Below are 23,876 nucleotides of genomic sequence, written 5' to 3' on the forward strand. Positions count from 1 at the left end.
ATTATACTGACCTGGGGGCATGCCCAGGGAACCATTAAAAAAAGGAAAAAAAAATTGAGCAGAGACAGCAGAGGCTACATACTGGAGTAGAAATAGATTTCAGCCATGTTACTAAATAAAAAATAAATAATTAATTAATTAACACCAACAGTATCAACACCTTAGTGAGGAGAGCAATACATAGAGTTGCTATGATATATTTCTGAAAATGTCCAATGTAGAATACAAATTTTGAGATATGACCCTCCCAAAAGGAAATAGAAAAATAGCTAATAGAAATGGCTTTGGAAGGGGTCCAGATGTTACATTTAGCAGAGAAGTAAAACTGCAAAAGACTATTATCATATGTTTATAAATAACTTCAAAAATTAAAGAGATTATTCTCAAAGAATTAAGGAATATATAATAACAATATCTCATGTAGACAATATTATTAAGCTATAGAAATTTTATAAAAGAACCAACTGGAAATTTGGGATCTCAAAAGTACAATAACCGTGATGAAAAATTCACTAGAAAGTCTTCATAATAGTTTTGATCTGACAATAGAAGGAATCAGCAAACTTGAAAATAGGTCAACAAGTATACACTGAAAAACAGAGATGAAAAACAAAGAAAAAATAAAAGTCTTACAGTAAAATATGGCAATGGTAAACAGCCCCACAAATGCGTAATAAGAGTAACAGAAATACAAGAGGGGAAAAGGGCAGAAAAATATTTGAAAAATGACAGCAAATGCTTGCCATATTTAATGAAAAAATTTCTCTCTACAACCAAGAAACCCAATAAACTGCAAGTAGAATGAATACAAATAGGTCCACATGCAAACACATCAACTCAAAATGGGGAAAGTCAAACAAAAATCTTGAAAACAGTTGGAGAAACATCATTCATTACCTATAAGTGAACCACAGTGAGATTAACAGCTGAACCGCCATTAGAAACAATGGAGTCCTGGAGAATTAGGAGGACATAATCAAAATACAAAAGGTAAAATAAAAAAAAATAAAAATAAATGAAAAAAGTAATCTATCAACCAATAATTCTATGTCCAGCAAAACTTATTTTCTAAACTAAAGACAAAATAAAGAACTAGAGATATTTTGATGCAAACAAAAGTTTATTTAACATGTAGCCAGTAGACCTATCCTTTAAGAAATATTAAAGAAAGTGCTTTATGATAAAAACAAATGATACCAGAGAGTCATCAGAATACATACAAAAATAAAGAATCCTGGAAAAGGCATTACACACACACACACACACACAATTATGTCAGTACAATCATGTATGATTCATCCTTTCTTCTATTTAAGAAAAATTTGATAATATGTAGGTAATATTGAGACTATAAGACACATATATGTAATATATTTAACAACATGAGTACAAAAACTATAGATTTGAGAGCAGATACACCAAAATATAACTGGAATCCATCAGAAGAAATCAAGAAATGATTAAGAAAGTTGATATAACACATTCTACAAATATATATGTACTTTTCTTTCTTCTTTCAGATTCTTAACATACACAAGATAGTGAAATAAGCCAGGTGGTGAGGGACAAATATCATATGAGCTCACCTTTAAGTGAAACCTAATCAACAAAATCAAACAAGCAAGCAAAATATAACCAGAGACATTGAAATTAAGAACAATCTCACAGTAACCAGAGGGGAGATGAGAAGGGATAATGGGAGGAAGGGGGGAGGTGTTTTCAGGAACAACTATAAAGAAGGACACATGGACAAAACAAAGAGGGGGTGAGATCAGGTGAGGGATGTGGGGATGGCTGGTGTGGGAGGCAGTGGTGGGTGGTAAATGCAGATAATTGTACTTGAACAACAGTAAAATAATTAAAATAAATAAATAAAATTAAAAACGTGCAAGATTATTTAAAATTATAATTATAAATATGTATTCTTGAGTTTGTTATATGCAGACATAGTATACTTAAAGATAATAGTACAAGGCTAGAGATAAAGGAGCTATATAGGAGTAGAGTTTCTGTATTTCACTGGAATTTAGCATAAACCTAAAATAGTTTTCAATATGTTGAAAAGTATATTGTAAGCTCTAAAGAATAATTAAAATCCCCAGAAAACTATAAAATAGTAATGAAATAAGTTTAAAAACACAAATAAATATTAAGACATTGAATGTTCATGGGCTAGAAGTTTTAATATTGTTAACAAGTTCATACTACCCAAAGCCATCTGCAAATTCAGTGCAATTTCCATCAAAATACCAATGGCATTTTAACATAAATAGAAGCAATTATTTAATTCATATGGAAACACAAAACATCCAGAATACCCTAAGCAATTTTGAGCAAGCAGAACAAAGCTGGAGGCATCATACTTCCGGATTTCAAAATGTATTATAACTGTACAATAATCAAAACAGTATGGTGGTGTCATAAAAGCAGACATATACAGCAATGGAATAAAATATCCCAGAAATAAATGCTTGCATATGTGGTCAACTGATCTTTGACAGGGATACCAAGCATACAAAATGGGGAAAGCATCATTTCTTCAATAAATGGTGTTGGAAAAAATAAACAGCCAAATGTAGAAGAATTAAATTGGACCCTTATCTTCACTATACACAAAAATCAACTCAAAATGGATTAAAAACTTAAATATCAGACTTGAAACTATAAATCCCCTGGCAGAAATCACAGGGGAAAAGTTCATTGACCTTGGCTTTAGCAATTATTTCTCCATGTGAGACCAAAAGCATAGACAACAAAAGCAAAAATAAAAACTGGAAGTATATTAAATGCAAAGCTTTTTCAAAGCAAAGGAAATCATCATAAAGTTAAAAGACAATCTATGGAATAAGAGAAAATATTTCCAAACCATATGTCTGATAAAGGGTTAACATCCAAAACTTTAAGAAACCTGTATTACAACTCAAAACCAAAATTTAAAAAAAAACACATATAAAAAACAAAACAAGAACAAAACAAAAAACAAAGAGTATAAATAAAAATGGGAAGTAAAAACAAAAGAGCCCTCACTGGTGTGGCTCAGTGGATTGAGCGTGGGCTGCGAACGAAAGGATCACCAGTTCAATTCCTAGTCTAGGACACATACCTGTGTTGGGGGCCACATGAGAAGCAATAACACATTGATGTTTCTCTCCCTCTCTCTCTTTCTCCCTCCCTTTCCCTCTCTCTAAAAAAGATAAATAAATAAAATCTTTTTTTAAAAATGGGCCACCCTGGCCAAATGGCTCAGTTGGAGCATCACCCTGTACAACAAAAAGGTTGTGGGTTTGATTCCTGGTCAGGGCACATACGTAGGTTGCAGGTTTGATCACCAGTCAGGGAGCACATGGAAGGCAACTGATAGATGTTTCTTTCACACATTGATCATTCTCTCCCTTCTTCTCACTCTAAAATCAATAAACATATCCTCAAGTAAGGATTAAAAACAATGGGCAAAGGCCCTGATTAGCCATTTCTCCAAAGAAGACGCACAAATGACCAACAGGTATATGAAAAATAATGCTCAATATCATGAATCATCAGGGAGGTGCAAGTCAAAAATCACAATGACATATCACTTCACACCTGTTAGAATGACTATTACAAAAGAAAAAGGTGTTGGCAAAGATGTGAAGAAAAGAGAACTCTGTAATAAAATGTTTGTTGGTGGGAGTGTAAACTGGTACTGTCAATATAGAAAAGATTTTGGAATATCATCCCATAAATTAAAAGTTGAACTACAATATGATCCAGTAATCTCACTTCTGGGTATTTACCAAGGAATTGAAATCAGTATGTCAAAGAGATATCTGCATCCCTATGTTCATCGAAGCATTATATATATGTTGAAGCAACATAAATGTATACTGATGGATAAACAGATACAAAATATGATACTTACATATAATGGAAATATCATTCATACTTTTCAAAAAAGGAATTTGTGTTATTTGTGTCAATATGGATATACCAGGAGAACATTATGCTAAGTAAAATGGATAAGTCACAGAAAAACAAATAAAAAATGATCTAGTATACATTACAGTGCCCATAGTTAATGATAGTGTTTTGTGTGCTTAAAAATGTACTAAGAGGGTACATTATCTGTTCTATCCTTACCTCTCACAAAAAAATAAAGAGAGCTTGAGGAAGCTTTTGGAAGTGATAAATAAGTTTATGGTATTGATTATACTGATTGTGGTGATGGTTTCACAGGTGTATACTTATTTACAAATTCATCGAATAAATAAAGGTGTACAGCTTTTCATATGTTAATGATACCTAATAAAGTATTTTATTTTAATAGTCAATTGTTTTTTTATACACTAGGATGGAGATTAAAAAGTTGAAATTGAGAAAATCATTCAATTTACAATAGCATTAAAATAATAAAATAATGAAGAATAAATTCAAGTGCAATACACAGATACAGAAAATTGTGAAACATTGTTGAAAGAAATTAAAGAAGGCCTAAAGAAATGGAAGAACACCCCAATGTCACTATGATAGATATTGTGCTATATGTTATGAAGTGCTTATTGGCATTTGACACATTTTTATTTATTTACTTATTTGAGGGAGAGACACAGAGGAAGAAACATTGATCATTGTTCCACTTATTTATACATTCATTGGTAGATTCTTGTACATGCCCTAATCAGGGATTGAACCCTCAACCTTCGTGTACCAGGATGATGCTCTAACCAACTAAGCTATCCAGCCAGGGCTGAATTTGACATGTTTTAGTGAAGCAAATTAATGGGCCATTTTGTTTCATTGGGATCTAAGTGTCATGTAGCAAGTGTGGCTGGGTAAATGCAGTAAAGGCTCTACTTCAGCCCACTACAACTGGATATGAGGCACAGGATACAAGAAACCCACTTGCCAAACCCACTTACTTAGGGCGAGGGTTTTTCAACCTTGGCACCATTGACATTTTGGACAAGATCATTTTTTGTTGTTGTTCTGATGGAACTATCCTGTCCATTGTAGAATGTTTAGCAGCACCCCTGGCCTTTATCTAATACATCTAAGTCATAGCCATTAGTTTTTCTCCCAGATTCCCCAATGCCCACACCTTCAGCTCAGTTGTGACAATCAAAATGGTCCCCTACTATTGCCAAATGTCTCTTGGCTATAAAATAACCCCAAGTAAGAACAACCAATTCAGGCTATGATGTAAAGCACCTCTGAATGTATGATCATTTTGCTTTTCATAATCAGGAAAGCCCTCCCTATACCTGTAGCCTGTCCCTTTTTATTTGTTTGCCAGTACAAAGTGAAACGCTACTACTGCCATTTACCTTGTTTCTGACTTTTGTCCCATTACCTCCCTGTCCTCTTAGTTCCTAAATACACTGTTAGGTCATAGAACAGGTATTATATCTTTTTATAGTTTTCTATCACTTTATGTTTTTTGACCGTTTTCTTCACAAAGATTCTATATTTGTGACCAGGAAGTATATCATATATTTTACTGTCTTTGTGTGATTATTCAAGTTTAAATGTTCAGTTAATAAATGTTTGTGGTTTCCAAGAGTTTTACACACAAACTCACATGCAACTGCACATGCTTCAAAAAGGCGATAGAGAACTAAGGAAGTATCTTGGTAAAAGAAAGAAAAATCTCATCTACTGTGGATGTGGTAATTCACCTGTCTCTCGGTATTTTCAGTATTCTGATCATATCGTTTCTGGTGTTTACTGGGAAACAGACTCACATCTGGTGAATGGTATGTATCAAGCAAACACACTTCTGCCTCAGTGTTGCCCTGAAATTTTTCTGACCCTCGACAATACACCCTTCATTTACTCTAAGTATGCAAGCTGCTAACACATTCACTTTTTTTTCTCAGATTTATAAACATGACAGGCTTTTTGACTAATAATAGCAGAAATAATGGAGATGTGGAATCATAGAGGAAGCATATTTAGTGAATTTAAGGAGGTCTAGGCCCATTTGTACATTTTCCACTACTTGAAAGAAAGTTAGTAATTCTCAGATTGTACAATTCACTGGGCTTTTAAAAGTTGTAAAACATCCCAAAGGTTAAGCAAGGTCATTAAATGGTTCTAGGAGTTCATAAATTAGTCACTATAGTTTTTCTTTTTAACAAAAGCACTTTAAAATAAAGCATAATGATTTGGAATTGTATTGATTTATCCATTTAAATGTGGCAATATATATCTCCTTTCACTTTTCATTTAGATATATAACCAAGAAAATGTGAGTTCTACTAATTATAATTTTGGTACTAAATTAGAGTATTTAAGTATATACTAATTGATTTTTGTCTATAAAGCAAAAAAGTACTAAAATAGATTTGAGAGGAAATGTGTCTTCTGTTATGTATCTAAGATAGTGGAATAATTTGGAGAAAATAACACTTGGATGAATATGTAAAAATATAAGTGGGCAGAGCAACATAAAGTGTTTCTTGAATAATTCTTGAAGTGTCAAATATGAAAACAAAATGCATCTCCAAACCCTGGCCAGGTAGCTCAGTTGGTAGAGCATCATCCTGTTACACCAAGATTATGGGTTCAATCCCTGGTCAGGGCACATACAAGAAGCAACCAATGAAAGCATGTGAGTGGAACAACAAATCAGTGTTTATCTCTCTCTCTCTCGAATCAATAAATAAAAAATAAAAATAAAATACATCTATTCTGACTTTAAAATAAATTGTAAGTAGCACTTTGGTTAATCAATTATACCATATAATTTGGTAATTTTTCTAAAATAATATAGTTAATGAAGAAAAATCCCTGGATTTTAAATTTTCTGAGCCAACTGTAGGTAGTGCAAATACAAAGAATGGAATGGTAGAGTATGGGACAGGACACCTGACGGACAGAGACAAAGGAGTTTTTGTTATTATTTGTTTATTTTATTTAAATTGAGTCAAAATGCACTTAGGAAAAAAGTATAACATGTCAAAATCTGAAGAGTCAGATGAGTAGGAAAAAATGAGATTAGCAGTTTGTGTCAAAAAAGGGTGAAACAAGGTAGCAGTCTTGACTGTATTGCTTTTCTCAATCTGTGCTTGTGAATAGCACCTGTGACTCATCTCAGGCTTGGCAGGTGAGCACCATACAGGAGTGGATTGTGTGGTGGGGAAATTTCATCGATAATGGTGACTGGCCACATAGGAACACATGAAGGTAACCTGTACCTATATATTTGACTGCCTGCCCCATCAGCAGTTGTCGTGAAGCGAGGACCACTCAGTCTGCACAGCGAGTCTCACTCTGCCGGCTGGAACACTGCGCCCATAGTGCTCTTCCCTGAGGCAGGAGGAACCGTTAGTCTGACGTCACTTGAACTCTAGCTCAATGTATAAGGCTTTATTTTTAAATTCTTATTTATTGGTTTTTAGAGAGAGAAAGAGTGGGAGGGAAAGAGAGTGATAAGAAGGGAAGAGAAGAGGAAAGAAAAGAGAAACATTGATTTGGTTTTCTACCTATGTATACTTTTATTGGCTGCTTCTTGGGTGTGCCCTGACTGGGGATAGGATTCACAGCCTGGGCCTATCAGGAAGGTGCTTCAACCAAATGAGCAACTGGCCAGGGCCAGGGATTTATTTGTTTTATTTTCCCCCAACTGCAATAATCAAGGGCTTGATTTGCATTTCCTATGGCAAGTCTTCATATCTGCCCTTTCTACTGAATGTTGACAGTGTCTATAAGCCTCCAGGTTCCATGGTACAAGATCTTCCTTACCTGACAACTCATGGATGTATGGTTTTAAGTTAAACAGCATGTGTCTCTCCTGAGGCTATGGCTATATGAGAAACACTACCTGAACAGAAAGCAAAAAGCAATTTAGAAAAAAAAATAGAAGAACTAATACAAAAGTAGAGTTGATAGTTATAGGTACAAAAAGAAAAAAAAATGAATTTAGAATTAGTGACTAAAGTGAGAGGTACTACATGATAAATGTGATGAGACCCATCTTGTCTTAAAAAGGCATTGGCAAGAAATGGAAATTTTATCTTTAAACAATATTTCAAACTCTGAGATAAATCTACATTTCTTACAATATTTTTGTATGGCTTTCATCTTAAAGATGATAACTATCACTTAAAGTTTTTCATTATAGCTCTGGCTGGTGCAGCTCAGGGAGCACGGACCTGGGAACCAAAGGATTACTGGTTCGATTCCCAGTTAGGGTGTATGTCTGGGTTGCGGGCCAGGTCCCCAGTTGGGAGCATATGAGAGGCAACCATACACTGTTGTTTTGCTCCCTCTCTCTCTCCTTCTCTTCCCCCCTCTCTAAAAATAAATAAATAAAATCTTTAAAAAAACTGTTCCCTTCAAAAAAATGAAGTTTTTCATTACAGAAATGCTATATAATGATCTCATTTGGAAAGGAAGTGCACATAGTTCCAATAAAAGGTAATTTTCATTGTGCTATGACTTTTATCTATTTTTTAAAGATTGATACTTTATTTTATTATTTTATTGAATTTTTAGGGGTGACACTGGTTCACAAAACCATGCAGGTTTCAAGTGTACAACTCAACAAAACATTGTCTGTACACTAGGTTGTGTGTCCATTACCTCCCAAGGAAATGCTCTTTCCATCCCCATTTTCCCCCTCTTTGCCCACCATCACCTACCCCCACCCCTTTTCCCACTGGTTATCATCACACCTTTTCTGTGTCTATGTGTATGTGTGTATATATATCTATATATCTATATAATCTATATGTCTATATTGATATATTTATATATCAATATAGATATATATCTATATAGATATCAATATAGATTGATATCTATATCAATATATCTCTATATTGATATATATCTATATCAATATAGATATATAGATACATATTTATAGATATAGCTATACAGACATAGATATGGTTTTATATATATATATATATATATATATATACACACACACACATATGCCTTATATATGCAGGGGTGTCAAACTTATTTTCACTGGGGGGTCACATCAGTCTTGTAGTTGTCTTCAAAGGACTGAATGTAACTTTAGGACTGTATAAATGTAACTACTCCTTAACAGTTAAGCAAGAGCTCAGTGCTGCCGCCAGGTAGAAATAAGGTGCCAGGCTGGATCAAACAAAGTGGAGGGCCGGATTCAGCCCATAGGCCTTGTGTTTGCCACCTATGATATATAGAGAAAGATATTTTTCCCGGAAGGTATCTAGCCATGTAATATGAAAAATACAAACATTTATTGAAGAAAATAGAAGATACAACAAGATACAGGAAACATTGTACATAGGACAACAAATTCTCAGTCCTCTTCAAAATAGGCACCTTGGGACCTCACACAGTTCTCCGAATCACCATCAGCTGCCCAGTCATATTTTCCTGAATCTCATTGACAGTCTGAAATCTCTTCCCTTTCAAAGGTGATTTTAGTTTTGGGAAAAACAAGAAGTCACAGGGCATCAAATCTGTGTTGTAGGGGGGCTATGTCTCCTGGGTGATTTCATGTTTCACCAAAAAACTCTGCACAAGTCATGATACATGAGCAGACACAAGGTCTTGATGAAGCTACCAATTGCCCATAGCTGGGGCCTTCTGAATCATCTGAATAGTTTTCCTGGAGGAATATTCAAGATTAACACAAAATTTGATGCAGACCATTGCTCCACTCTCTCAGTCATTTTGATTGCAATGGCTACACAGTACACATGCTCACTCAGGGGTATCTACTTCCCCTACTGACTACTACAGTGAAGTTGTCATTGTTCACACATGCACATTCCAGTCCATCTCCTTGGCTGCTAGGTTACATCAATGTCATGCAAACCATTCTCATTATATTAACAACGGCTGTACTTTTTCCAGACCAATCCCATTCATTCATATATATATATATATATGTTTTGGGGTGTTTTTGCTTAGACCTTCGTCATCTTTCATCCAGCCTCCCAAATCATCTCTGTAACAACCATCAGTCTGTTCCATGTGTCCATGCTGTGTTTCTATTTTGTCCATCATTTTTTCTGTTCATTAGATTCCACTTATAAGTGAGATCACATAGTATTTGATTGAGTGAAATTATATAGTATTTGTCTTTTCCTGACTGGCTATTTCACTTAGCATAATAATCTCCAGTTCCATTCATGTTGTTACAAAGGATAAGGTTTCCTTCTTTTTTGTGTCCATTTAGTATTCCATTGTATAATTGTATCACAGCTTTTTTACCTATTCATTTATTGATGAGCACATGGGCTGTTTCCAGATCTTGGTTATAGGGAAACTGTCTTTGTGGTATGGGGAATGTAGACCAGCCCCTACTTGGAAAGATCAGTGGAAAGCGAGGTCAGCACACAGGACCCATGCTCATGGATAGGTTTTCCTATGGGGAATCAGGCCTGCATTGTACCTAGGCCACTATGAGGCTTGCTTTTGCTAAAACTCCCTCACCCTGGATTGAGGCAGCAAATGCTCACTACATATCTCTAAAGTAAGATCCTAAAATCTGTGCTAAACCTCCCAAGTGTGGAATGTAACCAGTTCAACCACTTTTCCCCTTGATCTGAAACATCCTTCTCTTTGAAGTAATTAGCAACATTCTTTCCTTTGTTATTGATAAAAGGTAATCACCTACCACGAACCTGTGCATAGTAAATGAGGACCATCCTCAGTATAATATACCCAGAAAAGCAATAAAAGCCTGTCCAGGCAGGGGTCGGGCCCTCTTTCTCACTTACAGAACAGCCGTGCCATTCCTTTTTCTTCACAGGACTTCTGTAGTGCATGTGAATTTGTTTGTCACAGCCACAAAACACAGGCCCTGCGGGCCCGGGTCCGCATCACTTGGTTATTGTAAATAACATGGCAGTGAACACAGAAGTGCATACATTCTTTCAAAATAGTGCTCCAGGTTTCTTCAAATATATTCCCCAAAATAGGATTGCTCAGTTTTAAGTTCCATTTTTAATTTTTTGAAGAAACCGCAATCTATTTTCCACAGTGGCTGCACCAGCTGGCATTCCCAACAGTGCACTAGGATTCCCTTTTCTCCATATCCTCTCCAACACTTGTTGTTTGTTGATTTATTGAGGATAGGCACTTTGCCAGGTGTGAAGTGATACCTTATTATGGTTTTAATTTGCATCTTTCTGATGATTAGTGACATTGAGCATTTTTTCATATTTTTATTGGCCATCCATATGTCTTCTTTTAGAGAAGTGTCTACACAGGTCTTTTTCCTATTTCTTAATTGGGTTGCTTGTCTTCTTGGTGTTGAGTTGAACAAGTCTTTTATATATTTTAGAAGTTAACCCCTTACCAAATGTATTATTGGCAAATATGTGTTCCATTCAGTGGGTTCCCCTTTTATTTTCTTGATGGTTTCTTTTGCTGTGCAAAAGCTTTTTAGTTTGATGTAGTCCCATTTGCTTATTTTTTTTCCTTTGGTTCCCTTGCCCAAGGAGATATATCAGCAAAAATATTGCTACAAAACATGACTGAAATTTTAATGCCTCTGATTTCTTCTAGGATTTGTATGGCTTCTTGTTTTACAATTAAGACTTTGATCCATTTTGAGTTTATTTCTGTGTGTAGTGTAATAAAGTGATCTATGGTAGTTTGCTGTGTATAATGTACATCCAAGTTTTTGGTCCAGACTTTCAGGAAACAAATCTTTCATTTTAATCTTTTAAATCAATTTTATTTATTTATGTTTATATGCTTGTTTTTGTACTATAAAGTGATTTTTAGTATCATTTGTTTTTTAATATATTATGGTACAAGCAATTTTATGTAACAAAGAATTACAAAACACAAGAACAGGTATGAGGTATTTCATGTATAATGTGCACCCTTATTTTTTCCTCAAACTTTTAGGCAAAAAAAGTGCACATTATACACAGCAAAATATGGTAGTTTTATTTTTTGCATGTATCTGTCCAATTTTCCCAACACCATTTATTGAATAGTCAGCCTTTACTCTATTGTCAAATATTAATTGACCATAAGGTGTGGTTTTATTTCTGGGCTCTCTATTCTGTTGCATTGATCTATATGCCTGGTCTGTACCAGGCCCAGGCTGCTTTTATGACTATGGCCTTGTAGTATTATTTGATGTCATGTATTGTGACTACAACTTGGTTCTTCTTTCTCAAGATTGCTGTGGCTATTCAGGTTCCTTTGTGGTTTCACATAAATTTTGGAATATTTACTTTAGATCTGTGAGACATGCCATTGATATTTTAATAGGAATTGCATTGAATCTATAGGTTGCTTGGGGGTAGTACAGCATTTTAATGATGTTAATTTTTCTATTCATAAACATGGTATTTGCTTCCACTCATCTGTATCTTCCTCAGTTTCTTTCTTCAGTACCTTATAATTTTCTGAGTACAGGTCTTTTACCTCTGTGGCTTAAATTGTACCTTTTTTTTCAGTTGCAAATAGTAAATGGGATTGTTTTCTTAATTTCTCTTTTTTGATAGTTCATTATTAACTTGTAGCACAATTTGTATTGTGAACTGCCAATAAGACACAGCATATACTACAGTGTACCACACCATACAGGCAGGTACAAAACCTGCTTTAAGGGATTGTGCAACTATTATTCATCAAGTAAAATGTATCACCTACAGATCATCTGTGCACAGACTTATATGTATGCACATATATATTATTTGAACTTAAAAACCTTTGTGCTTTGCCATTTTTCCCCTGGAGCTTTGGTCATCTTTTCTTTTGGCTGTTCAGATTAAAATATTATCAAAACCAGACATGATTCTCCATCATTTTTTTATTACCGTAACATTTACCTTCATTTGAACAGTCATTGGACACAAATCTTCAGATGTTGTGTTAGAATGTCAACTTTCTGATATATAACAATGTACAGAATTCTCAATAGAATGCATCTAATTCAGAATTATGTAACTGAATGACCATTAGGTCTGAAAAGGTTTGCTTAAAAGAAATCAAAGGAAAATAAAATCAGTATATACCATTTCTAAATTGCTAATATTAAACCTTAGAGTGTTCATGAACAAACTTAATTCTGTTTTGCTGACAAATAAAGCAGAGCCAAATGCAATGATTTTCATCTGTTTAGTAGTACTGTAGCACACAAATGCCATTTTTCTGGAACCCATATCTATCAGGCTAAATGACTGAATTTCCATCAGCTCTTTGATGGAATAAAATAAAGTCATTTAAATAGGACATACCCAGTGGATCAATGCTTCCTGCTTTGAAAATGAATACCTTAGTTTTCCCTAGGCATTTATGTGGAAACAAGAGATCATTATTCTATGACAGAGTTTCATTGCATTGACATTTCTAAACACAAAAAGCTTCTTGCTCTGTGGGTCTATGAGTTTGTTCACAAGTACTATGTATGTGATTGGTAGGAGAAAATCCATTCTTTTGAAAAATGTGAATTTTAACTAATATTAAGTCTGATTTGTCAATTCTTTTAATTATTCCATTTTCATAAGTAAAACATCACTGAAAAAGGTATATTAACTCTTTTAGGAGACAAGGATACTCTCATTGACTAAGTGACTAAACTGATTCATTAAATAGTGCCTTAACAGCCCAAAAGAACAAATGGAACTTCAAAAGGTGCCAAACCTGCAACCATGGAACATCCCTGGCACTAAAGTAATCAATACAGCTATTCAATTTTCTATTTTGTGAAGGATTTTATTGCCATTTACTAGAGTTCCTAGGCCTTGTATTTAGATTTTTTTTTCTTTTAAGGATACGTCATAGACCTGAATGATACATCCTGCCAAGAACAAAAAAAAGAAAAGTTACTGCTATGTTAAAGGTTCAGATTAGAATGAAACAGTGTGGCTGATTATAAGCAATGTTTTAGAAGTCTCAGAAAGATACTAGCATATAGAAATCATAGTGCCCTGGGGAAGTCAGAAATCTGATTGTTTTTTTCTGAGCAATGACTTAGTGTTGAATCTAAACCAAAATAGAATCTCTACATAAGAGGGTTGCTTTTTTAATATTCTATGAGCTTCAGGGACCATGCTCTGAAATTATGTTAGTAGATAAGACACAGAAAACTGTATTTAAGAGTGCATTATCTTTGGACATAAATAAGGACATGACAAAATATGATTATTCCACACTTTCACTATCACACACCATTCATTCATTCAACAACATTTTTATCTATATGATCTGCATGAACTGCTAAGAATACAGATTTGCCATAAGCTCTGACAGTTTGATGAGGGGGAAATGAACAGATAAACAGTCATGGCTTGGTGTAAGAACACCTAACTACAACTACCATTTTATTCACATAACTTTTCTTTCCGCAGACTCGGACAACCTTCCAGTACACACGCACATATCAGAATGCTAGACCATGCCCACTATTTCTTCATTGGCCATTGCAGTGTATATACATTTTTATGTTGTCATGAAGTCTCCACTATTTTTTTTTTCAGGTCCTCCCCTGAGGATGAGGATTTGTGATGTGGACCCTGGCCAGCAGGATCCATGTGTTGTGGCCTGCAACAAACAAATTCACATGGACTACAAAAGTCCTATGGAGAAAAGGGGATGGCATGATTGCTCTCTAAGTGAGAGACAGCCTGACCCCTGCTGGACAGGCTTTTATGGTTTTTCTGGGTACATTACATTGAGGACAGTCCTCATTTACTATGCCCAGGTTTGCTTTAGGTGAAAAGCACCTATTGACTCCTTTTGCAGAAAACAAAGGAAAGGATGTTACTAATTACATCAAAGAAGAAGGATATTTGCAAATGTAAAGGGAAAAGTGGTTGAACTGGTTACATTCCACACTTGGGAGGTTTAGCTCAGATTTTAGGAAGTTACTTTAAAGATATGCAGTAAGCATTTGCTACCTCAATTCTGGGTGTGGGAGTTTTAGCAAAAGCAAGCCTCATAGTGGCCTAGGTACAATGCAGGCCTGATTTCCCATGGGAGAACCTATCCATGGGTGTTGTTCCTGTGTGCTGGACCTTACTCCCCACTGGCTTTTCCCATGGGGGAAGCTGGGCTACATTCCCACTGCCATGCAGAACAGTCCTCCATAGATATGTTTATTGATTTAGAGAGAAAGGAAGCGATAGAAAGGGAGGGAGGGAAGGAGGTACAGAGGGAAGAAGGGAGGGAGGGCTAGAGAGAAAATATCAATGTGAGAAAGAAGCATCAATCAGTTGCCTTTTGTATGTTCCCTGAAGGGGGTATCAAACCTATAACCTTACAGTGCACAGGATGATGCTCCAACCAACCGAGCCACCAGGCCATGGTATGATCTCCACTGTTAACCCTGTACTTCCACATATGTGCACAACCAAGTCCCTGCTCCTCTAATAATCCTGTCTCAAACTTATTTTTTTTAAATAAGGGAATAACCTGTGAATTGGCTGTTATGGCCCCACCACCAGAATGCCCAGACCACTTGCCACAAGTTCTTTTTTCCTCTTATGATGGTTCAAGTCTTTATTTCTTGTAGAAACCAATCCTTCCAGTTGTTTGAAGTATCTCACCTCCTTTGGTCTACACATTTTGGTCCTACATTTCTCTCCTTTCCAATTTCACTGAAATGTGAGAGAAATGGGGTTATGCCTTATTTAACTCACTCCTATTCAAAGCTTTTGTTAAAAGCATCTCAACCTAATCTTGCCTTTTGTATACACTGGGTAAAAGGATCACTTCCATGAAGACAAATCTTCCTAGGGTGCATTCAGAAGTGTGAGAACAGCCTATCTCAAGGCACTAGAGATGGGTGCCCAGATAGAGAGGCCACAAAGACTATCTGTATATTTGTAAGTAACCTCTAAGCATTCTCCTTTCTCCAGTCATGGATCTGAATATAAGTAATCAGCCTTTCTTCTTTCTCCTAGTTGTTATGTCTAGAATAGTAAACAGCTATACATGAAATGAGTAAACACAGTTATCAGAAGAAACAAGTCCCACACAGAAAGTGTACAGACACTTTTGGAATCTTCTGATCCTCCTCTCCTTTACTGCACCATATGTTATCCTTGTTTGGGCCCTCAACTGTGGTGTAACTTCCGCCATGTCACTGACTGTCCTTGATCTCAGTTTATTTATTTAAATAAAGAGTAGAGTTGATGAGATGATATGCTCATAAAATTACATTTCAGCTCCCAAATCATAGGAGTTATAAGAGTTTATTGGCCAGTGAAAAGAAAGAAAAATACATATTAGCAAGGAATATTAACACAATTAAAAGTTCCAGTTCAGACATTTGGGCAATTTGAATATAGCAGTAGTAAACAGAGTAGGTATTCAGTGGCGTAATTTCTGATAATACCACATACAATTAAAGTTTTAAAGTTTAGGCCCATCTTTTGCAACGCATGTAATTTCTGAGTACCTGGTAAAAATAACTAAATTTGAATATTTTTAATTTTGTATCCCCATTTATTAAAAATAGATAAATATTTGAACTTTTAAAAAATCTTATTCTTTCAATCCTAAAACATACACAGCATGTTCTATTATTTTCTTTTCTTTGCACATGTCCCTATGTGGGTATCTGATTCATCTTAAGGTGCTAATCTTAAAGTGATTATGAAATGTATATTTCCACTTCTCCAATGTAAAACAAATTATGATATCAATGCCCCCCATCTACCCAGCTGATAAGGTACCAACATCAAAACTCAGAACACTAGTCTGCTCCTACCTGGTTGTGCCTGCTTTGAGATCTTCAGCTGCCTCTAGTCCATATCTGATCAGAATTTTAAAAAATCTTGCTGAAAATAAAATAGATGAGGAACAATGTAGGGGCCTATTCAGTTTTAACTGTGAATAATTATCTCTACAAATCTTGGGAAAAGGCACCAGTGTGTTAGTAACTGCTCTCCTCAGATTGTGATAGTAAAAGCTTTTTCCATCAATGAGGAGAGTATTCTTCCCATTTCTTGGTATATTCCATTTTTGCTCTATTTTATCAGATATAGCACTTTATAAAGAAGTGCTTCTCCATTTTCAGAGCTTCCAGTCTTCTTTTAATGCATTAGGCTTCTGGGCTATTTCCCCTTTTCTGCAATTTAATGTGAATGTCTATGGGGTACTATCTGGAAATTTCAAAGTAATTTACACCCAAGTTCTGCTCTAATTCTTACAAAATTCTTCTTAAGCAGATGCAAGTATTATCCTATTGCCCAGATGAGGAAGCCAGAGCTTGGAATGGCTATGGCATTTGTCCGAAGGTACCTATTTAGTAGTGGGAAAAATCTAAGTAACTATCTGTTCAACTGAAGCCTCTGCTAACAATTAGAAGATATTCTCAAAGAAAGTGTCCATTTTAAGCGATTTTAAAAAAATGTAAGGAAGTAGGAAATAGCTCTTCAGGTATCACGGGTGGAATATACAGAAACTGCCTCCACAATAGGGGACTGAGGTAAATCTGTGTGTAGACTGTTGTCAGTTTCAGCCTTAAATTCTGTGGTCCTGAACAACCTCATATATGTAAATTCACATTCTCAGTCAGTACAAGAGGAAGGAAAGTAGAAATTCAGATTTTAATCCTCATTTTGCAAAAATTGCAATAATTACTTTTCTCCTTTGGCTAACAATGATTGGCAGGACAAACGTTTACTTTCAGAATTCCATATGTAAGTGTTAAAATAGCATAGTTTTGAGCAATGGCAGGCTCAAAAAGTTGTCAGTTTCCACTTTTGTTTTCTGAGAGCTAGCTGGAGCCTAGAAGTGGAAATAAGAAAAAAAATAAAGTGGTATCTCCTTATGATATGTAAGAGGACTTATAAAACTATAAGTAGTGAATGACTAAATAACTACCTGTTTTACACAGCATGGTAAGCTATTTAATGGTCAGTTTTTTTTTCTTTAGATTACTGTCAAGATTTTCAATTTTATTAGAATACTATAGAATACATAAATTTTAAAAAATCTTATGTCAGGAATTAATTCTGCACCAGCTTTGCACTCTATTTTCATTATTATTATTATTATTTAACCTTCCCCCAAGGATATATTTATTGATTTTAGAGAGAGAAGAAAGGAGAGAGGCAGACAGAGAGATCAACAGGAGAGAGAAACATCCATCATTTGTCTCCCATACACGGCCCGACCTGGGGTCAAACCTGGAATCTAAGTACGTGCCCTGACCAGAATTGAACCCACAAACTTGCGGTGTACAGGACAACACTCCAAACAACTGAGCCACCTGGCCAGGGCTCTCTTTCTAAAACTTAAATGCTCACTCAAGCTCATGAACTCCCCACATTGTTTTACTGGTATAATATAATTTCAACAGTTTTTTTCTTTGATATGTAATAGAAGGGGAGACCCCAAAACATGGAACTATCTTGTAGAGGGTGGGCACCTTGTAGCACAGGCTTCCCCAGCTGGGTGAGTGTTCTAGGAACCCACTTGTATCAGTGTACCAGCTGGCATCTTTGTGAGAGGCTGTGTTCGACCTCAGGGAATATTTTTTGAAGATTCTTTCAACGTGTTTGCTCATTTTGTGATTTGCAAGCGCACTTGCCCACACTGCACTGAGTGTTCAGCAATTTTTGACCAAAAATGGCACGGGCCCTCCCTATTCCCGGGTTCTCACTCTGAGCAGCTTTCCATTTGTTTGTTTTCCCTGATGAAAAAAGTCCTTCAAGGGAACCATTTTTGATTATGTGAGAGAGGTGAAAGAAAAAATGGGGGAAACACTAAAAGGCATCAAACTGAAAAGTTCAAAAACTATTTTGAGCAGTGGGAAAAAACATTTCTATAAGCATACTGTGTCAAATGGAGACGACTTTGAAAGAGACAGAGGTTTAAACATGTACAAAAAATACACAATTTTTAATAAATAAATTTCAGTTTTTTGGTTTCCCCTCATACTTGTGAAAAAAGGTGATCTTTATAGTTAATATATGGTACAACTTTCTGAATTTACACAAAATATCTTAAATTTATTTAATTAATTTTAATCAAATCTTCAATTATTCAAATCAAATTTTAGGCATCTATTTGGCAATTTAGTTAAAAGTACATTAATTCACAGTCCACTTTTTTTTTTAAGATTTTACTTATTTGTTTTTAGAGAGGGGAAGGGAGGAAGAAAGAGAAGGAGAGAAACATCAATGTGTGGTTGCCTCTCACGTGCCCTGTACCCGGTGACTTGGCTACAACCCAGGCACATGCTCTAGACTGGGGATTGAACTGCCAACCCTTTGGTTTACATGCCAGCACTCAGCCCATTGAGCCTCACCAGCCAGTGTAGAGTCCATATTTTTTAACAGAGTGTCTCATGTAAGGCAAGAAACACAAAGATGAAAAAAGACACAGTTCTCTTTTTTTGCAAAAGAAGGTAAGATTATGGTATATAATAATTACAGGTATGCATTTACATATGTTTTTTGAGATGTAAGTACAATAAAATCACACTAACAAGGAAAATACAACCATGTTTGAGGGAAAAAGAGGTAGCTTAATTTGAGTAGACTATAAATAAATTTGTGAAGGCTAGTTGGAATGGCATAGCAATCAAACCAAAGCTAAAAGACTTTACTAAGTTTTAGATGTAACAAGTCAGGAAGGAAGGAAGGAAGGAAGGAAGGAAGGAAGGAAGGAAGGAAGGAAGGAAGGAAGGAAGGGGGGAAGGAAGGAAGGAGGGAAGGAAGGAAGGAGAAAGAGAAAAAGACTCACAGAAACCTTTTCATTTTTCATGTAGAACTTCTTACCTATCTGCTATCTATAACTATTATTACTAAGTGTTTAAAAACCAAGTTAAATCTGCTTCTATCTCTGGCCTAAGCTTCTCGAGAAAACACAAAGGAGAGCTGTCCTATATTAATGGACATTTATGAGAAAATAAATAAAAGTATTTAAAAACATATGGAGGTGTTATGGACTGTTTATGATCTCTGAGTTTTCTATGAAATGAACAGTCTTTGGGACAGGTAACAGGATGTCTGTCACATGTCTTTCCTTTTCCCACTCTATTCTAAATATAGTTTTTCTGTAACAGCACAGAAACAGTAATTTTCTCTCCATGGTCTTAGACACATTTTTAAAAAATCACAAGTATTCTTTTCAATATCAAATACATGTTTACTTTTGCCAAGTACATTTGTACTAATAAGCACTTTGCATTGTTATTTACTGTTATATATTCCAGAAGGCTCAGTTTTAATTTTCAATATTATTATTGAAAATAATAATAAATAATATAATATTATATTATAATATAATAAATTTATTATTTATTTATATTTACAGCAATAATGTAATAATATGTTTTATTATTTATTATAAATAATAAAATATATTATATTATATAATAATATATAAATATATTTTTACTCAAAATTCCTTCTTTTTAAAAGGAATTATGTGATTAAATAAATTTTTCCATTTAAAATGCACCCTGGATTATCAATTTGGGGGAACTTTTCCCTCAGACCTATTACTGTGCTTGTGTGAAAAACTAAAGTGGTAAGGTAGCACCCATCCTAGACCTAAATTGTAATCTCATCACCTTTGCTCTGTCTTGCTTAAGCAAAGATTAATCCACATTTTTCTTCTACTTACAGTCAACAATTTAATGCTCACAGTTGCACACAACTAGCAGGTAATACACAGCAAGTCAGAAGACAAAAACTTCCGTCTCTTAGCTGAAATATCCAAGTTCCCTGGTGAATGCTTAGACCCCCAGAATTCTGAACCTTCTTTAAATCTCTGAAAGCCCTTCTTTTTCTGTGCTGCAGTTGATTTCCGTGGACTGAGCCCATGACCTAACACCATTTTCTGTATCTGTGCCATCACACATGTACTGTGATGTGCCTTACTCCAGGCACTACTGACATCCCCTCACCTGTGCTTCTGGTGACTTGAATTAATGCTCCCTAATGACTTGATAAAAAATAAGACGAAAAGTAAAATTAAAAAAAAATCTTTAAGCAGGGTGTCAGTCAGGCAGGACAATAAACGCTCAGAAGTCTGTGTGAAATTAGGAAGCTTTACCTTATGGTGGCATATACCATGTACTTTTTGATGGTAAGTCTGTAAACTTTGTTATTCATGTGTGTGAGGCCAAGGGTGTCTGTTTGCCAATTTCACTTTAATATTATCTGTCAGAAGTAGCTCTCTTAACAAGGCTGATTATCTCACCAAGTAACTAGTCAATATTTAATGTTCAAGGCAGCAATAGCATCATTGAATTTCGGGGCCTGGGCCATCGACCATATCTGGAGGTGGCCTCAGTTATCACAGATAGAACACTATGTGTACCATAATCCCAAAATAATGGCATAAATTTTAGGTAAGATGTAGTTGAATAAATCACAGATCACTGTCTCTAGTCTTGAAGACCCCCACAGAAGCATTGGACATTCCTAGACTGTGATTTGTAACTCAAAGTGGATACGAAATCCAGAAGAGTTCAACATAGATAACATTAATTATCACTCTTTTAATTAGACTAGAAATTTTTCATTTTAAAGTTGTCATTTAGCAATCACTTTTATTGTATACCTTTCCAAATACTAAAGTAGTTAATGTCATGGTTAGCATTGCCTGAAAGATATACAGTTGCCTGTGCAAACTCTTCCAAGAATCATAGACTGTATTTTCTGAACTTTGGGGTAAAAATCTGGGTCCACTAAATAAAACATGGTTCTCAAATTTTAAAAAAAATCTGATGTTACTTATCACGTGTTTTGTGCTTACATAGCATCAATTACACCCTGAAGATTTGGCAGATAAAATGTGTCTGAAAATTTTCAAAATATTAGTTATTTTAATCAATCTATAGTTCTTCCCTTTTCTTTTTTTGAAAATTCTTTTCTATTTTTGTTATATTTTAGTTCTTCCAATTGATAAAACATATTTTCATCTTCACTCTGCTTTTCTTTATTTGTATGTAATACAAATAAAGCTTTGGTATTCCAGTGCCACCCACAAACAATGTGTACTTTTCACGTATGCTAGAATGATATTTCCTGATCACTCACATTTTGAGGCTTTAAAAGTGCTATTTGTATTATATAACAGATATTAGTCTATCAAGATTTTTAATTCTGAACTCTCCCCCATCTGCTGGACAGCCTCATGGCAGCAACCATGTGTGAGAGCATCTTTATCCACATTGGCCAGGCCAGCGTCCGTACTGGCAGTGCCCACTGAGAGCTCACTGACTAGAACACAGCATCCATCCTGATGTCCAGATGCCAAGTGACAAGACCATTGCTGAGGGTTGGGGAGATGACTCCTTCAACACCCCCTTCAGCGAGACAGGTGCTGGCAAGCATGTGCCCAGGGCAGTGTTTATAGACCTCGAAGCTTCAGTCATCGATAAAGTTTGCACTGACACTTACTGCCAACTAGTCTACCCTGAGCAGTTCATTACAGGCAAGGAAGGCATTGCTGGTAACTATGCCCACAGGCACTACGCCATTGGCAAGGAGATCACTGACCTCGTGTTGGACCAAATTCAGAAACTGACTGATCAGGCCACAGGTCTTCAAGGCTTTTCTGTTTTCCACAGCTTTGGTGGGCAAACCATTTCTAGGTTCACTTCCCTGCTGATGGAACATCTCTTTCAATTATGGGAAGAAGTCCAAGCTGGAGTTCTCCATCTACTCAGCCCCCGAGGTTTCCACAGCTGTAGTTGAGCCCTAGAGCTCCACCTTTACTGCCCACACAGCCCTGGAGCCCTCTGGTTGTGACTTCATGGTTGACAAAGAAGCCATCTATGGCATCTATTGTGGAAACCTCTATATTGAGAGCATAACTGATACTGACCTGAGTAGGTTGCTAGGTCAAATTGTGCCCTCCATCATCACTGCTGCCCTCAGATTTGTTGGAGCCCTGAATATTGATCTGACCAAATTCCAGACAAACCTGGTATCCTATCCCCACATCTGCTTCCATCAGGTCACCTATGCCCCTGCCATCTCTGCTGACAAAACCTTCCCTGAACAGCCTTTGTAGCAGAGATCACCAATGAGTGCTTGGAGTTAGTCAACCAGATGGTGAAGTGCAACCCTCACTATGGTGAAATACATGGTTTTCTGCTGTTGTACCATGACGATGTGGTTCCCAAAGATGTCATTGCTGTCCTTGCCACAGGGACAAAAATGTACCATCCAGTTTGTGAACTGGTGTCCCCCTGGCTTCAAAGTTGGCATTAATTACCAGACTCCCACAGTGGTACCTGGTGGACAGCTGGCCAAAGCACAGTGCATGAGCTGTGTGTGCATGCATGCTGAGCAACACCACAGCTATTGCTTTGGCCTGGGCTCACCGGACCACAAGTTTGGCCTGATGTACACTAAGCATGCCCTTGTCCACTGTGTGAGGGCATGGAGGAAGGAGAGTTTCCTGAGGCCCACGAGGACATGGCTTCCCTTGAGAAGAAGTATGAGGAGGTTGGTGTGGATTCTGTTGAAGGAGAGGAAACTAATGGTAAAATATCACTGCAGTGCTCCTTTTACAGAACAGCTTATTCTGTTTTAAACCTTGAAAAGTTCTGGTCTGAGCAGTTCATTTGTATGTAGCAATGTATACTCTCATATACAATTACTGGCCTATGTTTTAATATTTAAAACACAGTTCTTTGTTATACACCCAACCTGTTTATTTCTCTGATGGGTTTGAATAATGTATTCCCTATCTTAAAAAGAAAAAAAAGATTTTTCAATTCTGAGAAATCTCTAAGTTTTAAAATCTTATAAGCCTTTTGTTTCATCTGAAAAATTACCAGAAAAAATCTTTAACTACTTTATTTGTTATGAATTCAAAATAAAAAACTATTTGCGAATGAATTTGTCACTGTGCCTAGAAATTGTTGAGCCCTAATAGATATTATCATCCTTTGCTCTTAGAGATGTATTTAATAATTCCTCATTATCATTCCTATACATATTTGTTTGTAGTTTTTA

At 35.8% G+C, this 23,876-nt stretch overlaps 1 pseudogene; it reads left to right on the plus strand.

Annotated features, from left to right (window-relative positions):
• Positions 1 to 22,056: 22,056 nt before the first annotated feature.
• On the plus strand, positions 22,057 to 23,492 carry LOC123818715 (annotated as a pseudogene).
• Positions 23,493 to 23,876: the final 384 nt, after the last annotated feature.

Source organism: Phyllostomus hastatus, unplaced genomic scaffold (genome assembly GCF_019186645.2).
Source record: "Phyllostomus hastatus isolate PE091 unplaced genomic scaffold, TTU_PhHast_1.1 phas_contig_29, whole genome shotgun sequence".
Classification (NCBI taxonomy): domain Eukaryota; kingdom Metazoa; phylum Chordata; class Mammalia; order Chiroptera; family Phyllostomidae; genus Phyllostomus; species Phyllostomus hastatus.